The sequence below is a fragment of the Patagioenas fasciata genome, unplaced genomic scaffold, assembly GCF_037038585.1.
Source record: "Patagioenas fasciata isolate bPatFas1 unplaced genomic scaffold, bPatFas1.hap1 Unplaced_92, whole genome shotgun sequence".
Classification (NCBI taxonomy): domain Eukaryota; kingdom Metazoa; phylum Chordata; class Aves; order Columbiformes; family Columbidae; genus Patagioenas; species Patagioenas fasciata.
Genome location: NW_027288814.1, coordinates 26,257 through 49,906, shown reverse-complemented (window position 1 = coordinate 49,906; position 23,650 = coordinate 26,257). Strand labels below are relative to the sequence as shown.

At 60.6% G+C, this 23,650-nt stretch overlaps 1 long non-coding RNA gene across 1 annotated transcript in view; it reads right to left on the bottom strand.

Annotated features, from left to right (window-relative positions):
- The window catches only part of LOC139826917 (uncharacterized), a 55,948-nt gene extending 45,878 nt beyond the window's left edge, over positions 1 to 10,070 (bottom strand). Inside the window, exons 1-2 of the long non-coding RNA XR_011737018.1 lie at positions 10,019 to 10,070; positions 8,994 to 9,053 (exon numbers count right to left, since the gene is read on the bottom strand). This is a non-coding gene — a long non-coding RNA (uncharacterized lncRNA). The remainder of the gene's footprint in view (positions 1 to 8,993; positions 9,054 to 10,018) is intronic.
- Between the last annotated feature and the right edge of the window lie 13,580 nt (positions 10,071 to 23,650).

The following is a 23,650-nucleotide window of genomic DNA, read 5'->3' as shown; positions in this document are numbered from 1 at the left end:
TCCTAGGATGTCACAATGGGCCCTGGGGACTAATGTGGTCCCCACGGTGTCACAATATGTCCTGGAGACAAAGAGGGGTCCCCAGGATGCCACAATGGGCCCTTGGGACAATGGGGTTCCTGGGATGTCACAATGGGTCCCCAGTGACAAAGGGGGTCCCCAGGATGTCTCAATGGGCCCTGAGAACAATGGGAGGTCCCCATGGTGTCACAAAGGGTCCCCAGTGACAAGGGAGGTCCCCACGGTGCCACGATGGGTCCTGGGGACAAGGAGGTCCCCAGGATGCCACAATGGGCCCTGGGGACAATGGGGGGTCCTGGGACGTCACAATGGGCCCCAGTGACAAAGGGGGTCCCCAGGATGTCACAATGGGCCCTGGGGACAATCTGGGGTCCTGGGACGTCACAATGGGCCCTGGGGACAAGGAGGGATCCCCAGGATGTCACAATAGGACCTGGGGACAAGGGGGTCCCCAGGACTCACAGTGGGCTCTGGGGACAATGGAGGTTCCCCAGGATGCTCACAATAGGCCCTGAGGACAAGGGGTGGTCCCCATGGTGTCACAATGGGTCCCCAGTGACAAGGGGGGTCCCCAAGTGTCACAATGGGCCCTGGGGACAATGGGGGTCCCGGGACGGAATAATAGGCCCTGGGAACAAAGGGGGGGTCCCACAGTGTCACAATGGGCCCTGGGGACAAAGCGGGTCCCCACGGTGTTACAATGGTCCAGGGGGAAAAAGGGGGATGCCCAGGATGTCACAATGGGCCCTGAGGACAAGGGGGGCTCCCCAGGGTGTCGGAATGGGTCCCCAGTGACAAGGAGGGTCCCCATGGTGTCACGATGGGTCCTGGGGACAAGGGGGTCCCCAGGATGTAAGAATGAACCCTGGGGACAATGGGGGGTCCTGGGACGTCACAATGGGCCCTGGAGACAAAGGGGGTCCCCAGATTGTCACAATGGGCCCTGGGGACAATGTGGGGTCCTGGGACGTCACAATGGGCCCCAGTGACAAAGGGGGTCCCCAGGATGTCACAATGGGCCCTGGGGACAATCTGGGGTCCTGGGACGTCACAATGGGCCCTGGGGACAAGGAGGGATCCCCAGGATGTCACAATGGGCCCTGGGGACAATGGGGGGTCCTGGGACGTCACAATGGGCCCTGGGGACAAGAGGGGGTCCCCAGGATGTCACAATGGGCCCTGGCGACAAAGAGGGGTCCCCTGAATGTCACAATGGGCCCTGGGGACAAGGGGGTGCCGAGGATGTCACAATGGGCCCTGGGGACAAGGGGGGGTCCGCAGGATGTCACAATGGGCACTGGGGACAAAGGGGAGGTCCCCATGGTGTCACAATGGGCCCAAGTGACAAGGAGGGTCCCCACGGTGCCACGATGGGTCCTGGGGACAAGGGGGTCCCCCAGATGTCACAATGGGCCCTGGGGACAATGGGGTTGCCCAGGATGTCACAATGGACCCTGGGGACAAAGGGGGATCCCCAGGATGTCACAATGGGCCCTGGGGACCAGGGGGGTCCTGCGATGTCACAAGGGGCCCTGGGGAGAAAGGGGGTCCCCTGGATGTCACAATGGGCTCTGGGGACAAGGAGTGTCCCCAGGATGTCACAATGGGCCCTGGGGACAAGGAGGGATCCCCAGGATGTCACAATGGGCCCCAGTGACAAGGGGGGGTCCCCAGGATGTCACAATGGGCCCTGAGGACAAAGAGGGGTCCCCTGAATGTCACAATGGGCCCTGGGGACAAGGGCGTGCCGAGGATGTCACAATGGGCCCTGGGGACAATGGGGGGTCCTGGAATGTCACAATGGGCACTGGGGACTATGGGGGTCCCCAGGATGTCACAATGGGCCTTGGGGACAATAGGAGGTTCTGGGATGTCACAATGGGCCCTGGGGACAATGGGGGGTGCCCAGGATGTGAAAATGAGTCCTGAGGACATGGGGGGGTCCCCATGGTGTCACAATGGGTCCCCAGTGACAAGGAGGGGTCCCCATGGTGTCACAATAGGCCCTTGGGACAATGGGGTCCCCTGAATGTCACAATGGGCCCTGGGAACAAAAGTGGTTGCCATGGTGCCACAAGGGGCCCTGGGGTCAAAGGCGGTCCCCATGGTGCTAAAATGGGCCCTGGGAGCAAGGGGGTGGCCAGGATGTCACAATGGGTCCTGGGGACAATGGGGGGTGCCCAGGATGTCACAATGGACCCTGAGGACATGGGGGGGTCCCCATGGTGCCACAATGGGCCCTGGGGACTAATGAGGTCCCCACTATGTCACAATGCGTCCTGGAGAAAAAGGGGGGTCCCCAGGATGTTACAATCTGCTCTTGGCACAATGGGGTTCCTGGGATGTCACAATGGGCCCTGGGGACAATGGGGGTCCCCACGGTGCCACGATGGGTCCTGGGGACAAGGGCGTCCCCCTAGATGTCACAATGGGCCCTGGGGACAATGGGGTTGCCCAGGATGTCACAATGGACCCTGGGGACAAAGGGGGGTGGGCAGGATGTCACAATGGGCACTGGGGACAAAGGGGGGGTCCCCATGGTGTCACAATGGGTCCCCAGTGACAAGGAGGGTTCCCCATGGTGTCACAATAGGCCCTGGGGACAAAGTGGGGTCCTAGAATGTCACAATGAGCCCTGGGGACAAAGGGGGGTCCTGGGATGTCACAATGGGCCCTGGGGACAAGAGGGGATTCCTAGGATGTCACAATGGGCCCTGGGGACTAATGTGGTCCCCACGGTGTCACAATATGTCCTGGAGACAAAGAGGGGTCCCCAGGATGTCACAATGGGCCCTTGGGACAATGGGGTTCCTGGGATGTCACAATGGGTCCCCAGTGACAAAGGGGGTCCCCAGGATGTCTCAATGGGCCCTGAGAACAATGGGAGGTCCCCATGGTGTCACAAAGGGTCCCCAGTGACAAGGGAGGTCCCCACGGTGCCACGATGGGTCCTGGGGACAAGGAGGTCCCCAGGATGCCACAATGGGCCCTGGGGACAATGGGGGGTCCTGGGACGTCACAATGGGCCCCAGTGACAAAGGGGGTCCCCAGGATGTCACAATGGGCCCTGGGGACAATCTGGGGTCCTGGGACGTCACAATGGGCCCTGGGGACAAGGAGGGATCCCCAGGATGTCACAATGGGACCTGGGGACAAGGGGGTCCCCAGGACTCACAGTGGGCTCTGGGGACAATGGAGGTTCCCCAGGATGCTCACAATAGGCCCTGAGGACAAGGGGTGGTCCCCATGGTGTCACAATGGGTCCCCACTGACAAGGGGGGTCCCCAAGTGTCACAATGGGCCCTGGGGTCAATGGGGGTCCCGGGACGGAATAATAGGCCCTGGGAACAAAGGGGGGGTCCCACAGTGTCACAATGGGCCCTGGGGACAAAGCGGGTCCCCACGGTGTTACAATGGTCCAGGGGGAAAAAGGGGGATGCCCAGGATGTCACAATGGGCCCTGAGGACAAGGGGGTTCCCCAGGGTGTCGGAATGGGTCCCCAGTGACAAGGAGGGTCCCCATGGTGTCACGATGGGTCCTGGGGACAAGGGGGTCCCCAGGATGTAAGAATGAACCCTGGGGACAATGGGGGGTCCTGGGACGTCACAATGGGCCCTGGAGACAAAGGGGGTCCCCAGATTGTCACAATGGGCCCTGGGGACAATGTGGGGTCCTGGGACGTCACAATGGGCCCCAGTGACAAAGGGGGTCCCCAGGATGTCACAATGGGCCCTGGGGACAATCTGGGGTCCTGGGACGTCACAATGGGCCCTGGGGACAAGGAGGGATCCCCAGGATGTCACAATGGGCCCTGGGGACAATGGGGGGTCCTGGGACGTCACAATGGGCCCTGGGGACAAGAGGGGGTCCCCAGGATGTCACAATGGGCCCTGGGGACAAAGAGGGGTCCCCTGAATGTCACAATGGGCCCTGGGGACAAGGGGGTGCCGAGGATGTCACAATGGGCCCTGGGGACAAGGGGGGGTCCCCAGGATGTCACAATGGGCCCTGGGTACAAAGAGGGGTCTCTAAAGTGTCACAATGGGCCCTGGGGACACAGAGGGGCCCTAGGACGTCACAATCAGCCCTGGGGACAAGGGGGAGGTCCCCTGAAAGTCACAATGAGCCCTGGGAACAGAGGGGGTCCCCAGGACGTCACAATGGGCCCTAGGAACAATGGGGGTCCCTTGAAGGTCACAATGGGCCCTGGGGACAATGGTGGGTGTCCTGAATGTCAAAATGGGCCCTGGGGACAAAGGGGGGGTCCGCAGGATGTCACAATGGGCACTGGGGACAAAGGGGGAGTCCCCATGGTGTCACAATGGGCCCAAGTGACAAGGAGGGCACCCACGGTGCCACGATGGGTCCTGGGGACAAGGTGGTCCCCCAGATGTCACATTGGGCCCTGGGGACATTGGGGTTGCCCAGGATGTCACAATGGGCCCTGGGGACAATGGTGGGTCCCCTGAATGTCAAAATGGGCCCTGGGGACAAAGGGGGGTAGCAGGATGTCACAATGGGTACTGGGGACAAAGGGGGCGTCCCCATGGTGTCACAATGGGCCCTGGGGACAAAGGGGGATCCCCAGGATGTCACAATGGGCCCTGGGGACAATGGGAGTCCCCAAGGTGTCAGAACGAGCCCTGGGGACAAAGTGGAATCCTGGGATGTCACAATGGCCCCCAGTGACAAAGGGGTTCCCCATGGTGCCACAATGGGCCCTGGGCACAAAGGGGGTCCCCAGGATTTCACAATAGCACTGGGGACAAAGGGGGGTCATGGGATGTCACAATGGGCCCTGGGGACAAGGGAGGTCCCCATGGTGTCACAATAAGCCCTGGGGACAAAGTGGGGTCCTGGGATGTCACAATGGGCCCCAGTGACAAAGGGGGTCCCCATGGTGCCACAATGGGCCGTGGGGACAAAAGGGGTCCCCAGGATGTCACAATGGGCCCTGGGGACCAGGGGGGGTCCTGCGATGTCACAATGGGCCCTGGGGACAAAGGGGGTCCCCTGGATGTCACAATGGGCTCTGGGGACAAGGGTGGCACCCACGGTGTCACAATGGGCCCTGGGAACAAGGCGGGGTGCCCATAGTGTCACAATGGGTCCTGGGGACAAGTGGGGTCCCCAGGTTGTCACAATGGGCCCTGAGGACAATGTGGGGTCCTGGGATGTCACAATGGGCCCCAGTGACAAAGGGGGTGCCCTGAATGTCACAATGGGTCCTGAAGACAATGGGGGGTCCTGGGACGTCACAATGGGCCCTGGGGACAAGGAGGGATCCCCAGGATGTCACAATGGGCCCTGGGGACAAGGGGGGGTCCCCAGGATGTCACAATGTGCCCTGGGTACAAAGAGGCGTCCCCTGAATGTCGCAATGGGCCCTGGGGACAAGGGGGGGTCCTGGGATGTCACAATGGGCCCTGGGGCCAAACAGGGATCCCCAGGATGTCACAATGGGCCCTGGGGACAATGGGGGGTCCTGGGACGTCACAATGGGCCCCAGTAATAAGGGGGTATCCCCAGGATGTCATAATGGGCCCTGGGGACCAGGGGGGTCCTTCGATGTCACAATGGGCCCTGGGGACAAAGGGGGTCCCCTGGATGTCACAATGGGCCCTGGGGACAAAGGGGGGTCCTGGGATGTCTCAATGAGCCCTGCGGACAAGGGTGGTACCCACGGTGTCACAATGGGCCCTGGGAACAAGGGGGGGACCCCATAGTGTCACAATGGGTCCTGGGGACAATGTGGGGTCCTGGGATGTCACAATGGGCCCCAGTGACAAAGGGGCCCTCTGAATGTCACAATGGGTCCTGGGGAAAATGGGGGGTCCTGGGACGTCACAATGGGCCCTGGGGACAAGGAGGGATCCCCAGGATGTCACAATGGGCCCTGGGGACAAAGAGGCGTCCCCGGAATGTCACAATGGGCCCTGGGGACAAAGAGGAGTCCCCTGAATGTCACAATGGACCCTGGGGACAATGGGGGATCCTGGGACGTCACAATGGGCCCCAGTGACAAGGGGGGGTCCCCAGGATGTCACAATGTGCCCTGGGGACAAAGAGGCGTCCCCGGAATGTCACAATGGGCCCTGGGGACAAGGGGGTGCCCTGAATGTTGCAATGGGCCCTGGGGACAATGGGGAGTCCTAAGACGTCACAATGGGCCCTGGGGACAAGGAGGGATCCTGGGACGTCACAATGGGCCCCAGTGACAAGGGGGGGTCCCCAGGATGTCACAATGGGCCCTGGGGACAAAGAGGGGTCCCCTGAATGTCACAATGGGCCCTGGGGACAAGGGGGTGCAGTGGATGTTACAATGGGCCCTGGGGACAATTGGGGGTGTCCAGGATGTGAGAATGAGTCCTGAGGACAAGGGGGGGTCCCCATGGTGTCACAATGGGTCCCCAGTGACAAGGAGGGGTCCCCATGGTGTCACAATAGGCCCTGGGGACAAAGTGGGGTCCAAGAATGTCACAATGGGCCCTGGGGACAAAAGGGGTTGCCATGGTGCCACAATGGGCCCTGGGGTCAAAGGGGGGTCCTGGGATGTCACAATGGGCCCTGGGGACAAAGGGGGTGTCCCCATGGTGCCACAACGGGCCCTGGGAGCAAGGGGGTGGCCAGGATGTCACAATGGGTCCTGGGGAAAATGGGGGGTGCCCAGGATGTCACAATGGACCCTGAGGACAAGCGGGGGTCTCCATGGTGTCACAATGGGCCCCAGTGACAAAGGGGGTCCCCTGAATGTCACAATAGGTCCTGGGGACAATGGGGGGTCCTGGGACGTCACAATGGGCCCTGGGGACAAGGAGGGATCCCCAGGATGTCAGAATGGGCCCTGGGGACAATGGGGGGTCCTGGGACGTCACAATGGGCCCTGGGGACAAGGGGGTGCCGAGGATGTCACAATGGGCTCTGGGGACAATGGGGGGTCCTGGGCTGTCACAATGGACCCTGAGGACAAGGGGGGTCCCCAGGATGTCACAATGGGCCCTGGGGACAAAGGGGGTCCCCACGGTATCAGAATGGGCCCTGGGGACAAGGGGGGTCCCCTGAATGTCACAATGGGCCCTGGGGACAATGGGGGGTCCTGGGATGTCACAATGAGCCCTGCAGACAAGGGTGGTACCCACAGTGTCACAATGGGCCCTGGGCACAAGGGGGGGTCCCCATAGTGTCACAATGGACCCTGGGGACAAGGGGGTGCCGAGGATGTCACAATGGGCCCTGGGGACAATGGGGGGTCCTGGGACCGCACAATGGGCCCTGAGGACAATGGTGGGTCCCCTGAATGTCAAAATGGGCCCTGGGGACAAAGGGGGGTCCGCAGGATGTCACAATGGGCACTGGGGACAAAGGGGGGGTCCCCAGGATGTCACAATGGGCCCTGGGGACAATGTGGGGTCCTGGGATTTCACAATGGGCCCCAGTGACAAAGGGGGTCCCCTGAATGTCACAATGGGTCCTGGGGACAATGGGGGGTCCTGGGACGTCACAATGGGCCCTGGGGACAAGGGGGGGTCCCCAGGATGTCACAATGGGCCCTGGGGACAAAGAGGGGTCCCCTGAATGTCACAATGGGCCCTGGGGACAGGGGGGTGCAGTGGATGTCACAATGGGCCCTGGGGACAATGGGGGGTCCTAAGACGTCACAATGAACCCTGGGGACAACGGGGGGTCCTGGGACGTCACAATGGGCCCCAGTGACAAGGGGCGGTCCCCAGGATGTCACAATGGGCCCTGGGGACAAAGAGGAGTCCCCTGAATGTCACAATGGGCCCTGGGGACAATGGGGGTCCCCAGGATGTCACAATGGGCCCTGGGGACAATAGGAGGTTCTGGGATGTCACAATGGGCCCTTGGGGTTTAGAAGTCAGGTCTAAGAGTGCAGCGTTTGGGGTGCAGGGGCTTGGGGGGAAATTTAAGGTTGCAGAGTGTGGGGTGCACAGGACTGGGGCACAGGATTTGGGGGTGCGGGGTTTCAGGGTTCAGGATTTGGAGGTGTGGAGTTTTGGGGTGCAGGGGTTGGGAGTGCAGGGTGGTGGGGGTGAGAGATTTGGGTGCAGGATTTGGGGGTGCAGAGTCTTGGGAGGCAAGGATCCGGGGCTGCAGGATTTGGGGGTTCAGTGTTTAGGGCAGCACAATCTTGGGGTGCAGGGGTTTGCAGTGAAAGGTTTGGTAGGCAGGATTTGGGGTGCAGGATTCTGGGGTGCTGGGTTTGGGGTACAGGATTTGGTGTTGCAGGGATGGGGTTGAAGGGCTTGGGTTGCCAGGCCTTTGAGGTGCAGGATTTGGAGGTGCAGGGTTTGGGAGGGAATTCTTTGGGGTACAGGGTTTGGGGGCAGGTTTAGGGGTGGAGGATATAGGACGGAAAGATTTGGGAATGCAGGGTTTGGGGTGCAGGTTTCGGGGTTCAGGAAGGTAGGGAGGGCAGGATTAGGGGGTGCAAGGTTTCAGTTGTAGGGTTTAGGGGTGCAGAGTTTGGTAGGGCCGAATTTGGGGGTGCAGGATCTGGGGTGCAGGGTTTGGGAAGACAGGATCGGGGGTGGAGGATTTGGGGATGCAGGATTGAGGGGCAGGGTTTTGGTGCAGGGCTTGGGGTCAGGATCTGGGGTGCAGGTTTGGGAAGAGTATTTTGGGGTGCAGGATTTTGGGTGCCGTGTCTGCGGGGCAGGTTTGGGGTGATCACTGCTGATCCGCACACACTCTCTCTCTCTGTCCCCATTGTCCCCAATGCCCCCTTACCTGTCTCACCTCCCTCTCCAGCTCCGCTCCCACCCCCCCAATCCCCCTCAGCGGGGCCAGCCCGGGGTGCAGCTGCTGCAACGGCTCCTCCTCTGCATTCATTAACAATTAACACCCTCAGCAGCGCTAATTAACACCCCCCCACCCCCCCGTATCCCCGCTGCCCCCTAATTACCCCCTAATTCGCGCTAATCACCCCTAATTCCCCCTCATTACTCACCCAGCAGCCCCTCGATGTCCGCAGCCGCCATCTTGCCCCGCCGGGAGGGCCACAAACCACCTCAAAATTGACCCAAAATAGCGCTTTTTCAACCCAAAACCCTCCCGCTGAGGCTCCCCGAGCTGTGTCCCCAAAGCCCCCGCTGTTGTCACCTCGGGAAAAGCGCGAAAAAAGCGGCCCCGGGGGTCCCCGCGCTTCGCTTCGCGCTCTGAGGGAAAGCGCGGGAAAACGAGCGGAGACGGAAAGAGCCGAGCGCAGCCGAATGGGCCCGAGCGGAGCCGAATGGGCCCGAGCGGAACCGAACGGCGCCCGAGCGGAGCCGAACGGCGCCCGAGCGGAGCCGAGCGGCGCCCGAGCGGAGCCGAGCGGCGCCCGAGCGGAGCCGAGCGGCGCCCGAGTCCCGGCCGGGGCCGAACGCACCCGAAGGGACCCGAAGTCTTCCCGAAGGGGTCCGAGTGGAGCCGAACGCACCCGAACGCACCCGAAGGGGCCGAACGCACCCGAAGGGACCCGAAGTCTTCCCGAAGGGGTCCGAGTGGAGCCGAACGCACCCGAAGGGACCCGAACCCACCCGAAGGGGCCCGAGTGGAGCCGAACAAACCCGAAGGGACCCGAACCCACCCGAAGGGACCCGAACCCACCCGAAGGGACCCGAACGCACCCGAAGGGACCCGAACGCACCCGAAGGGAGCCGAACGCACCCGAAGGGACCCGAACGCACCCGAAGGGGTCCGAGTGGAGCCGAACGCACCCGAAGGGACCCGAACGCACCCGAAGGGACCCGAAGTCTCCCCGAAGGGGCCCGAACCCACCCGAAGGGGCCCGAAGTCTCCCCGAAGGGACCCGAAGTCTCCCCGAAGGGACCCGAAGTCTCCCCGAAGGGACCCGAACCCACCCGAAAGTGCCCCAAAAGGCGCCAAACTCCCAAATCCCCCCCCTTTTTACCCCAAAACCCGTGTTCCGCTCCCCCCCCGGCCCCTCCTCTTCCTCCCCCCGCCCCCTTTCTTCCCCTTTTCCCGCCTCACGATCGTTTCCCGCCGCGGCGGTGGCTGCGAGCGAGGCCACGCCCCCTTCCTCAGGCGGCGGCCAATGGGAAGCGGGGGGGGTGCGTGGCCACGCCCACTGTGCGTGGCGTGCGCGGAGGCGGCTCCGAGAGGAGCCGAAGATACACGAAGGGAGCCGAAGATACACGAAGGGAGCCGAAGGGACCCGAGGGGACCCGAAGGGACCCGAACGCACCCGAAGGGACCCGAACGCACCCGAAGGGACCCGAACGCACCCGAAGGGACCCGAGTGGGGCCCGAACGTACCCGAGGGGACCCGAAGGCACCCGAAGGCACCCAAAGGGACCCGAACGCACCCGAAGGGACCCGAACGCACCCGAAGGGACCCGAGTGGGACCCGAACACACCCGAAGGGACCCGAAGGGACCCGAGTGGGGCCCGCACTCACCCGAAGGGACCCGAAGGGACCCGAACACACTTAGGGGGCTCCATGAGTCACTTATGGGTCACTATGGGGCACTCCTGGGTCCCTAAGGGGGAAATTATGGGGGTCTATGGGGAGTTCAGGAGGGACCCAGGAGTACCCCAAGGGACCCAGGAGTGCCCCAAAGGACCCAGGAGTTCAGGAGGGACCCAGGAGTGCCCCAAAGGACCCAGGAGTTCAGGAGGGACCCAGGAGTGCCCCAAAGGACCCAGGAGTACCCAAATGTGTTGTGTTTTGTTTTTTCTCTCTTGTTTATGTCCTCTTTTACCTGAAATGGGACAATGGGGGCAATGGGGGGCAATGGGGTCAATGGGGGGCAATGGGGTCAGTGGGGGGCAATGGGGTCAGTGGGGGGCAATGGGGGACAATGGGGGACAATGGGGGCAGTGGGTACAATGGGGGCAATGGGGGGCAATGGGGGCAATGGGGGGCAATGGGGGGCAATGGGGGGCAATGGGGGGCAATGGGGGCAGTGGGGGGCAATGGGACAATGGGGGGCAATGGGGTCAATGGGGGCAATGGGAGTCAATGCGGTCAATGGGGGCAATGGGAGTCAATGGGGGGCAATGGGGATCAATGGGTCAACGGGGTCAATGGGGGTCAATGGGGGTCAATGGGTCAATGGGGGCAATGGGGGCAATGGGGATCAATGGGGGGCAATGGGGGGCAATGGGGATCAATGGTGATCAATGGGGGGCAATGGGGGTCAATGGGGGGTCAATGAAGTCAATGACTCAATGGGGGTCAATGGGGATCAATGGGTCAATGGGGTCAGTGGGGTCAATGGGAGTCAATGGGGTCAATGGGGGTCAATGGGGTCAATGGGTCAATGGGGTCAATGGGGATCAATGGGTCAATGGGGTCAATGGGTCAATAGGGATCAATGGGGGGCAATGGGGATCAATGGGTCAATGGGGTCAATGGGGTCAATGGGTCAATGGGGGTCAATCGGTCAATGGGGATCAATGGGGGTCAATGGGGTCAGTCAATGGGGTCAATGGGGTCAATGGGAGTCAATGGGGTCAATGGGTCCCAGGGTCGCATTCCCGCTGTCCCTGTCCCCGCTGTCCCAGGGCTCAGTGCTCACTCCTCATTGGTTCCTGGCCTTTTGCATTCATTAATATTCGGTTAATTATTCGTTAAGGTTTTCTCGCCATAGTTGAGCCCAGCAGGAACCCCCGGGGTCCTAAAACCCTCCCTCTCTATGGGTCCCTATGGGGCTCTATGGGTCCCTATGGAGCTCTATGGGTCCCTATGGGTCCCTATGGAGCTCTCTAGGTCCCTATGGGGTTCCATGGGGCTCTGTGGTTTCCTATGGGCCTCTATGGGGCTCTATGGGTCCCTATGGGTCCCTATGGGTCTTAATGGGTCTCTATGGGGCTCCTTGGGTCTCTATGGGTCCCTATGGGTCTCTATGGGTCTCTACGGGTCCCTATGGGTCTCTATGGGTCTCTACAGGCTCTATGGGTCCCTATGGGGCTCCTTGATGCTCTATGGGTCTCTATGGAACCCCCAGGGTCCTAAAACCCTCCCTCTCTATGGGTCCCTTTGGGTCTCTATGGGTCCCTATGGGTCTCTATGGGGTTCCATGGGGCTCTGTGGCTCCCTATGGGCCTCTATGGTCTCTATGGGTCCCTATGGGGTCCTACGGAGCTCTATGGGTCCCTATGGGTCTCTACAGGCTCTACGGTCCCTATGGGTCTCTATGGGGTTCCATGGGGCTCTGTGGCTCCCTATGGGCCTCTATGGTCTCTATGGGTCCCTATGGGGTCCGACGGAGCTCTATGGGTCCCTATGGGTCTCTACAGGCTCTACGGTCCCTATGGGTCTCTATGGGGTTCCATGGGGCTCTGTGGCTCCCTATGGGCCTCTATGGTCTCTATGGGTCCCTCTGGGGTCCTATGGAGCTCTATGGGTCCCTATGGGTCTCTACAGGCTCTACGGTCCCTATGGGTCCCTATGGGTCTCTATGGTCTCTATGGGTCCCTTTGGGTCTCTATGGGTCCCTATGGGGTTCCATGGGGCTCTGTGGCTCCCTATGGGCCTCTATGGTCTCTATGGGTCCCTATGGGGTCCTATGGAGCTCTATGGGTCCCTATGGGTCTCTACAGGCTCTACGGTCCCTATGGGTCCCTATGGGTCTCTATGGTCTCTATGGGTCCCTATGGGTCCCTTTGGGTCTCTATGGGTCCCTATGGGGTTCCATGGGGCTCTGCGGCTCCCTATGGGCCTCTATGGTCTCTATGGGTCCCTATGGGGTCCTATGGAGCTCTATGGGTCTCTATGGGTCCCTATGGGTCTCTACAGGCTTTACGGTCCCTATGGGTCTCTATGGGGTTCCATGGGGCTCTGTGGCTCCCTATGGGCCTCTATGGTCTCTATGGGTCCCTATGGGGTCCTATGGAGGTGGGTGCTTTTTTCCAACCAAAGTGATTAATGAGTTTTTAGGGTTTATCCCAAATGATGGGAACCCCCGGTTCCTTCCTTCCTTCCTTCCTTCCTTCCTTCCTTCCTTCCTTCCTTCCTTCCTTCCTTCCTTCCTTCCTTCCTTCCTTCCTTCCTTCCCTCCTTCCTTCCTTCCTTCCTTCCTTCCTTACTTCCTTCCCTCCTTCCTTCCCTCCTTGCCCTCTCATAACCGCACGTGAGCCCCGATGCTGAGGGCCCTTGAGCTCCTCCTCGCCTTTGAAAACAACATGGACGACCTCATCTTGTTGATGATGGGGATCTTCTGGAGCAGGCCAGGGATCCTCTGGAGATCCTCGCAACGTGGTGCTTTCCTTTGAGCCCACGACTTCTCTGCCTGGGGCCTCTTCCCATTGGACGCTCTTGGAGGAGCCACTGAGTTTTTGGAGCTCGCCACCTCTTTTGGATGAAGCTGGAGCAGCTGGGGATGGGCCTGGGATGCTGGGCAGGAAGAGCCAGGGCCGGTGCTGGACCCTCCCCAGCCCATTTCTCTCTGTTCGCTCCTCCAGAATCCTCTGAATCTGATGGCGAAGATGACGAAGATGACGAAGATGACGAAGATGACGAAGATGATGAAGATGATGAAGATGACGAGCGTGTCCCCACGCGGGAAGACATCAAGAAGCTGATGGAAAGCAAGAAGAAGCAGCAGTCGCTCCAGGAGAGCTTTGGATACCCCAGACCACCCCTTGTGCTTCAGATGCCCACACCACCCCTTGTGTTTTGGATACCCCAGACCACCCCTTGTGCTTCGGATGCCCACAGCACCCCTTGTGTTTTGGATACCCCAGACCACCCCTTTGGGGAAGACCCTCCGTATGCTGAGGTGTTGCGTCTCCTTCCTCTTCATCCTCTAAAAGGTGTTTGGTGAAGAGCAGAGCTGGAAGCGGGGGTTCCCATCATTTGGGATAAACCCTAAAAACTCATTTTGGTTGGAAAAGACCCTCGAGGTCATGGAGGCCAAGCATAACCCACCCCTGGCACTGACCCGTATCCCTGAGGACGGTGTTTTGTGACACCATGGGGACCCCGCCTTGTCCCCAGAGCCCATTGTGACATCCTGGGGACCCCCTTTGTCCCCAGGGCCCATTGGACGTCCCATGACTCCCCCTTGTCCCCAGGGCCCATTGTGACATCCAGAGGACCCCGCTTTCTCCCCTGGGCGCATTGTGACTTCCTAGGACCCCCCATTGTCCCCAGGGATCATTGGGACACCGTGGGGACCCCCTTTGTCCCCAGGGCCCATTGTGATATTCGGGGGACCCCCTTGTCCCCAGGGCCCATTGTGACATCCCAGGACCCTCCATTGTCCCCAGAGCCCATTGTGACATCCTAGGGACCCCCTTTGTCCCCAGGGCCCATTTTCGCACCATGGGGACCCCCTTTGTTACTGGGTCCCAATGTGACATTCCAGGACCTTACTTTGTCCCCAGGGCCCATTGTGAATTCCCAGGGCCCCATGTTGTCCCCAGGGCCCATTGTGACATCCTGGGGACCCCCTTTGTCCCTGTCGAGGGTTAAGATTCCTAACCCCAACTCCTAACCCCAACTCCTAACCCAGACCATAACGCTAATCCTAATCCTAAACCTAAGCCTAATTCCTAACCCTAAACCCAATCCTAACCCAATCCCTTAACCCTAACCCAATCTCTTAACCCTTATCCCAATCCCTTAACCCTAACCCAAACTCCTAACTCTAAGCCTAAGCCCAACCCAGACGCCTAAGCCCAACCCAGACGCCTAAGCCAAACTCCTAACACTAAGCCTAACCCTAACGGAAACTCCTAACCCTAACCCAAACTCCTAGCCTTAAGACTAACCCTAAATCCTAACTCAAACTCCTAACCCTAAGTCTAAGCCTAAACCAAACTCCTAAGCTTAAGACTAAGCCTAACCCAAACTCCTAAGCCTAACCCTAACCCAAACTCCAAAACCTAAGCCTAACCCTAACCCAAACCCAAACTCAGTGGCCACTAAGCAGGCCTGGAGCTGTCAGGAGAAAGGACTCCCTGGAGCTCACCCAGCTCTAAACTCAGCCCCAACCTGCTGCTGCCTCGGCAGCCGGCACTGCGAGCGGCGCAGAGACGGAGCAGTTGGCAAAGAGCTTTGCAAGGCAGAGCCCTCTGGGGCACAGCACTGAGCTGGACCCACTTCCCCTCTGCGTGACCGAGCGTCAGCCAAGAAAGCAGCAAGCTAAATTTCACAGGAACGGAAAATTAACATGGAAACGCTCATTTGTTCCCAGGTCGTACCTGTGGGATCGCCCCGAGGCTCACGGACACACTCAGGTGAAGCAGTCAAGGAGCCGCTGCCTACAGGGACGGCTGGAATCGAGCAGAAAGGAAAAGCGTTTCCATTTCACGTTGTGAAATGACCTGCAGTGCCTGGACGGGGGTCAGGCAACAACACGGGACCCAGACGCATGCTGAAATTGCCAAAGCTGCAGAGGGGCTGCAGACCCCTTGTCTGGGACCTGGCAGCTTCCAAACTACTGTGTCCAGGCCACATGCAACACCCCTCAAGGACCAGATGGACCAACACGGGGCCTCTCAGGGCCTTCTGACCAGGAGACCTCTCACACACACAAAAGGAAACCCACACTAACGTGGGAGCATGGAGCACCAGGGCAAAAAATGATCATCCATGTTTCTCCTAAATCAGAGCCTGCTGGCTACTGCAAGGCTCAACTATTGCAAGAAAACGTTCACAAATAATAAACCAAATACTAACAAATGCAAAAGGCCAGTAACCAATGAACACTGAACACTGGGCACTGGAGACAGTGGGGGGTCCTGGGATGTCACAATGGGCCCTGGGGACAAAGTAAGGTCCTCGGCTGTCACAATGAGCCCTGAGGACAAGGGGGGTCCCCAGAATTTCACAATGAGCACTGGGGACAAAGTGGGGTCCTGGGATGTCAAAATGGGCCCTGGGGACAAAGGGGGTCCCTTAATTGTCACAATGGGCCCTGGGGACAAAGTGGGGTCCTGGAAAGTCACAATGGGCCCAGAGGACAAAGGGGGTCCCCATGGTGCCACAGTGGGCCCTGGGGATAAAGGGGGTCCTGAGACGTCACAATGGGCCCTGGGGAAAAGGCGGGGTCCCCACGGTGTCACAATGGGCCCTGGGGACAATGGGGGGTCCTGGGATGTCACAATGGGCCCCAGTGACAAAGGGGGTCCCCATGGTGCAACAACGAGCTCTGGGGATAAAGGGGGTCTCCAGGATGTCACAATGGGCCCTGGGGACAAAGGAAGTCCCCAGAATGCCACAATGGGTCCTGGAAAGAAGTGGGGTCCCCACGGTGTCACAATGGGCCTTGGGGACAAAGGGGGGTCCCCAGGATGTCACAATGGGCCCCGGGGACAAAGGGGTCCCCAGGATGTCACAATGGGTACTGGGGACAAAGGCGGGGTCCCCATGGTGTCACAATGGACCCAAGTGACAGGACGAGTCCCCACGGTACCACTATGGGCCCTGGAGACCAGGGGGTTCCCCGGATTTCACAATCGGCCCTGGGGACAAGGGGGGTCCCCCGGATGTCACAAGTGGCCCTGGGGATAAAGGGGGTCCCCATGGTGCCACAATGTGCCCCTGGGACAAAGGGGTCCCCAGGATGTCACAATAAGCCCTGGGGACAAGGGGGGTCCCCAGGATGTCAGAATGGGCACTGGGGACAACGCGGGGTCCTGGGATGTCACAATGGGCCACGGGGACAAAGGCGATCCCCATGGTGTCACAATGGGCCCTGGGGACAAGGGGGTCCCCAGGATGTCACAATGGGCTCATGGGATAAAGGGGGGACCCACGGTGTCACTATAGGCCCTGGGGACAACGGGGGGTCCCCACAGTGCCACGATGGGTCGTGTGGACAAGGGGGTCCCCAGGATGTTCACAACGGGCCCTGAGGACAAAGGGGGTCCCCACGGTGTCACAATGGTCCCTGGGGACAACTTGGGGTCCTGGGATGTCACAATGGGCCCTGGGGACAAAGGCGGTCCCCAGGATGTCACAATAAGCCCTGGGGACAAGGGGGGTCCCCAGGATGTCACAATGGGCACTGGGGACAAAGGGGGTACCCACGGTGTCACTATAGGCCCTGGGGACAACGGGGGGTCCCCACGGTGCCACGATGGGCCCTGGGGACAAGGGGGTCCCCAGGATGTTCACAATGGGCCCTGGAGACAATAGGGTGTCCCCAGGATGTCACAATGGGCCCTGGGGACAAAGAGGGTCCCCAGGATGTCACAATCGGCCCTGGGCACAAAGGGGGGTGCACATGGTGTCAAAATGGGCCCTGGGGACAAAGGGCGTCCCCAGGATGTCACAGTGGGCCCTGGGGACAAAGTGGTCCCCATGGTATCAGAATGGGCCCTGGGGACAAAGAGGGGTGCCCTGAATGTCACAATGGGCCCTGAGGACAAAGGGGGGTCCCCAGGATGTCGCAATGGGCCTTGGGGACAATGGGGGGTCCTAGGATGTCACAATGGGCCCGAGTGACAAATGGGGTCTCTATGGTGTCACAATGGGCCCTGAAGACAAAGGGGGTCCCCTGAATGTCACAATGGGCCCTGAGGACAATGGGGGTTCCTGGAACGTCACAATGGGCCCTGGGGAGAAAGGGAGGTCCCCAGGATGTCACAATGGGCCCTGGAGACAATTGGGGGTTTTGGGATGTCACGATGGGCTCTGACGACAAGGGGAGGTGCCCATGGTGTCACAATGGCTCCTCAGTGACAAGGGGGGTCCCTATAGTGTCACAATGGGCTCTGCAGACAATGGGGGGTCCTGGGATGTCACAATGGGCACCAGTGACAAAGGGGGTCCTCATGGTGCCACAATGGGCCCTGGGGAGTAAGTGGGGTCCTGGGATGTCACAATGGGTCCTGGGGACAAAGGGTGATCCTTTGATGTCACAAGGGGCCCTGGAGGCAAGGGGGTCCCCAGGATGTTACAATGGGCCCTGGGCACAAAGGGGGGTCCCCATAGTGTCACAATGGGTCCCCAGTGACAAGGGGGTCCCCACGGTGCCACGATGGTCCCTGGGGACAAGAGGGGGTCCCCATGGTGTCACAATGGACCCTGGGGTCAAAGGGGGTTCCCAGGACATCACAATGGGCTCTGGGGACAATGGGGATCCTGGGACATCACAATGAGCCCTGGGGACAAGGGGGGGTCCTGGGACGTCACAATGGGTCCTGGGGACAAAGCGGTTCCCCAGGATGTCACAATGGGCCCCGGGGACAAAGCAGGGTCCTGGGACGTCACAATGGGCCCTGGAGACAAAGGGATTCCCCAGGATGTCACAATGGGCCCTGGAGACAAAGGGGGTCCCCACAGTGTCACAATGGTCCCTGGGGACAAAGGAGATCCCCACAGTGTCACAATGGACCCAGGGGACAAAAGGGGGACCCCAGGATGTCACTATGGGCCCAGGGGACAATGGGGGGTCCTGGGACGTTATAATGGGCCCTCGGGAAAAAGGGGGTCCACATGGTGCCACAATGGGCCCTGGGGACAACGGGGGTCCCCAGGATGCCACAATGGACACTGGGGACAAGGGGGTCCCCAGGATGTCACAATGGGCCCTGGGGACACAGGTGGTCCCCAGGATGTCACAATGGGCCCTGGGGACAAAGTGGGGTCCTAAGATGTCACAATGGGCACTGGGGACAAAGGGGGTCCCCATGGTGCCACAATGGGCCTTGGGGACAATGGGGTCTCCCCAGGATGTCACAATGGGCCTTGGGGACAAAGGGGTGTCCCCTGAATGTGCATAATGGGCCCTGGGGACAAAGGGTGGTCGCCGGGATGTCTCAGTGGGCCCTGGGGACAATGGGGGGTCCTGGGATGTCACAATGGGCCCCAGTGACAAAGGGGGTCCCCATGGTGCGACAACGAGCTCTGGGGATAAAGGGGGTCTCCAGGATGTCACAATGAGCCCTGGGGACAAAGGAAGTCCCCAGAATGCCACAATGGGTCCTGGAAAGAAGTGGGGTCCCCAGGATGTCACAATGGGCACTGGGGACAACGAGGGGTCCTGGGACGTCACAATGAGCCCTGGGGAGAAAGGGGGGTCCCCACCCTGTCAGAAGGGACCCTGGGGAGAAGGTGGGGTCCTGGGATGTCACAATGGGCCCTGGGGACAAAGGGGGTGTCCATGGTGCCACAATGGGCCCTGGGGACTAGGTGGGGGGGGTCCCCTCGGTGCCACGATGGGCCCTGGGGACAAGGGGGTCCCCAGGATGTCACAATGGGCCCTGAGGACAAATTGGGGTTCTGGGATGTCACAATGGGCCCTGGGGACAAAGGGGGTCCCCATGGTGCCACAATGGGCCCTGGGGACAAAGAGGGGTCCCCAGAATGTCACAATGGGCCCTGGGGACATTTGGGGTCCCCAGAATGTCACAATGGGCCCTGGGAACAATAGGGGGTCCTGGGACGTCACAATGGGCCCTGGAGTAAAGGGGGGTCCCCAGGATGTCACAATAGGCCCTGGGGACAAAGAGGAGTCCCCTGAATGTCATAATGGGCCCTGAGGACAAGGAGGGTCTCCACGGTGTCACAATGGGCCCTGGGGACAATGGGGGGTCCTGGGATGTCACAATAGGCCCTGGGGACAAAGGGGGTCCCCATGATTTCACAATGGGCCCAGGGGACAATGGGGCATCCTGGGACGTCACAATGGGTCCTGGGGACAAAGGGGGTCCCCATGGTATCACAATGGCCCTGGGGATAAAGGGGGTCCCCATGGTGTCACAATGGCCCTGGGGATAAAGGGGGACCCCATGGTGTCACAATGGGCCCTGGGGACAAAGGGGGTCCCCATGGTGTCACAATGGCCCTGGGGATAAAGGGGGTCCCCATGGTGTCACAATGGGCCCTGGGGACAAAGGGGGACCCCAGGATGTGTATAATGGGGCCTGGGGACAATGGGGGGTCCTGGGATGTCACAATGGGCTCTGGGGACAATAGGGGGTCCTGGGACGTCACAATGGGCCCTGGAGAAAAGGGGGGGTCCTGGCATGTCACAATAGGCCCTGGGGACAAAGGGGGTCTTCAGGATGTCACAATGGGCCCGGGGGACAAAGGGGGTCCCCAGGATGTCACAGTAGGCCCTGGGGAAAAAGAGGGCTCCCCAGGATATCACAATGGGCCCTGGGGACAAAGAGGGGTCCACAGGATGTGCACAATGGGCCCTGGGGACAAAGGGGGCTCCCCAGGATATCACAATGGGCTCTGGTGACATAGGGGTCCCCAAGATGTCACAACGAGTCCTGGGGACAAGGGGGGTCCCAAGGATGTCACAATGGGCACTGGAGACAAAGGGGGGGTCCCCACGGTGCCACGATGGGCCCTGGGGACAAGGGGGTCCCCAGGATGTAACAATGTGCCCTTGGGACAATGGGGGCTCCTGCGATGTCACAATGGGCCCTGGGGACAAAGGGAGGCCCCATGATGTCACAATGGACCCTGGGGACAAAAGGGGTCCCCGGGATGTCACAATGGGCCCAGGGGACAACGAAGCATCCTGGGACGCCACAATGGGCCCGGGGAAAAAGGGGGGTCCCCAGGTTGTTCACAATGGGCCCTGGGGACAATAGGGGTCCTGGGATGTCACAATGAACCCTAGGGACAAAGGGGGTCCCCAGGATGTCACAATGGGCCCTGGGGATAAAGGGGGTCCCCAGGATGTCACAACGGGCCCTGGGTACAAGGGGGGTCCCACCCTGTCACAATGAGCACTGGGGACAAAGGGGGTCCCCAGGATGTCACAATGGGCACTGGAGACAAAGGGGGGGTCTCCACGGTGCCACAATGGGCCCTGGGGACAAGAGGGTCCCCACGGTTTCACAATGGGCCCTGGGGACAAGGGGGATCCCCGCCCTGTCACAATGGGCCCTGGGGCCAAAGGGATCCCCAGGATGTCACAATGGGCCCTGGGGACTGCGGGGGGTACTAGGATGTCACAATGGGTCTTGGGGACAAAGGGGGTACCCAGGATGTCACAATGGGCCCTGGGGACAATGGGGTGTCCCTTGAAGGTCACAATGGGCCCATGGGACAAAGAGGGTGCCCACGGTGTCACAGTGGGCCCTGGCGACAAAGGGGGATCCCCAGGATGTCACAATGGGCCCCGGGGACAAAGTAAAATCCTGGAATGTCACAATGGTCCCCAGTGACAAAGGCGCTCCCCATGGTGCCACAATGGGCCCTGGGGACAAAGTGGGTCCCCAGGATTTCACAATGAGCACTGGGGACAAAGGGGGGTCCCAGGATATCACAATGGGCCCTGGGGACAAGGGGGGGTTCCCATGGAGTCACAATGGGTCCTGGGGACAACGAGGCGTCCTGGGACGTCACAATGGGACTTGGGGACAAAGGGGGTCTTCCACAGTCTCACAATGGGCCCTAGAGACAAGGGGAGATCCCCAGGATGACACAATAGGCCCTGGGGACAAAGAGGAGTCCCCCTGAATGTCACAATGGGCCCTGGGGACAAGGGGGTTCCCCATGGTATCACAATAAGCCCTGGGGACAAAGTGGGGTCCTGGGATGTCACAACTGGCCCCAGTGACAAAGGGTGTCCCCATGGTGCCACAATGGGCCCTGGGGACAAAGAGGGTCCCCAGGATGTCACAATGGGCTTTGGGGACAAGGCGGGGTCCCCAGGATGTCACAATGGGGTCTTGGGACAAAGGGGGTCCCCAGGATGTCACAATGGTCCCTGGGGACAATGGGGGGTCCTGGGACATCACAATGGGCCCTGGGGACAAAGGCGGTCCCAGGGTGTCACAATAAGCCATGGGGACAAGGGGGGTCCCCAGGATGTCACAATGGGCACTGGGGACAAAGGGGGGTCCCCACGGTGCCATGATGGGCCCTGGCGACAAGGGGGTCCCCAGGATGTCACAATGGGCCCATGGGACAAAGGGGGTACCCATGGTGTCACAATGGGCCCTGGGGACAACTTGGGGTCCTGGGATGTCACAATGGGCCCCGGTGACAAAGGGGGTCCCCGTGGTGCCACAATGTGCCCCTGGGACAAAGGGGGTCCCCAGAATGTCATAATGGGCACTGGGGACAAGGGGGGTCCCCAGGATGTCACAAGTGGCCCTGGGGATAAAGGGGGTCCCCATGGTGCCACAATGTGCCCCTGGGACAAAGGGGTCCCCAGGATGTCACAATAAGCCCTGGAGACAAGGGAGGTCCCCAGGATGTCAGAATGGGCCCTGGGGACAACGCGGGGTCCTGGGATGTCACAATGGGCCACAGGGACAAAGGCGATCCCCATGGTGTCACAATGGGCCCTGGGGACAAGGGGGTCCCCAGGATGTCACAATGGGCTCATGGGATAAAGGGGGTACCCACGGTGTCACTATAGGCCCTGGGGACAACGGGGGGTCCCCACGGTGCCACGATGGGTCGTGTGGACAAGGGGGTCCCCAGGATGTTCACAACGGGCCCTGAGGACAAAGGGGGTCCCCACGGTGTCACAATGGTCCCTGGGGACAACTTGGGGTCCTGGGATGTCACAATGGGCCCTGGGGACAACTTGGGGTCCTGGGATGTCACAATGGGCCCTGGGGACAAAGGCGGTCCCCAGGATGTCACAATAAGCCCTGGGGACAAGGGGGGTCCCCAGGATGTCACAATGGGCTCATGGGATAAAGGGGGTACCCACGGTGTCACTATAGGCCCTGGGGACAACGGGGGGTCCCCACGGTGCCACGATGGGCCCTGGGGACAAGGGGGTCCCCAGGATGTTCACAATGGGCCCTGGAGACAATGGGGTGTCCCCAGGATGTCACAATGGGCCCTGGGGACAAAGAGGGTCCCCAGGATGTCACAATCGGCCCTGGGCACAAAGGGGGGTGCACATGGTGTCAAAATGGGCCCTGGGGACAAAGGGCGTCCCCAGGATGTCACAGTGGGCCCTGGGGACAAAGTGGTCCCCATGGTATCAGAATGGGCCCTGGGGACAAAGAGGGGTGCCCTGAATGTCACAATGGGCCCTGAGGACAAAGGGGGGTCCCCAGGATGTCGCAATGGGCCTTGGGGACAATGGGGGGTCCTAGGATGTCACAATGGGCCCGAGTGACAAATGGGGTCTCCATGGTGTTCACAATGGGCCCTGAAGACAAAGGGGGTCCCCTGAATGTCACAATGGGCCCTGAGGACAATGGGGGTTCCTGGAACGTCACAATGGGCCCTGGGGAGAAAGGGAGGTCCCCAGGATGTCACAATGGGCCCTGGAGACAATTGGGGGTTTTGGGATGTCACGATGGGCTCTGACGACAAGGGGAGGTGCCCATGGTGTCACAATGGCTCCTCAGTGACAAGGGGGGTCCCTATAGTGTCACAATGGGCTCTGCAGACAATGGGGGGTCCTGGGATGTCACAATGGGCACCAGTGACAAAGGGGGTCCTCATGGTGCCACAATGGGCCCTGGGGAGTAAGTGGGGTCCTGGGATGTCACAATGGGTCCTGGGGACAAAGGGTGATCCTTTGATGTCACAAGGGGCCCTGGAGGCAAGGGGGTCCCCAGGATGTTACAATGGGCCCTGGGAACAAAGGGGGGTCCCCATAGTGTCACAATGGGACCCCAGTGACAAGGGGGTCCCCACGGTGCCACGATGGTCCCTGGGGACAAGAGGGGGTCCCCATGGTGTCACAATGGACCCTGGGGTCAAAGGGGGTTCCC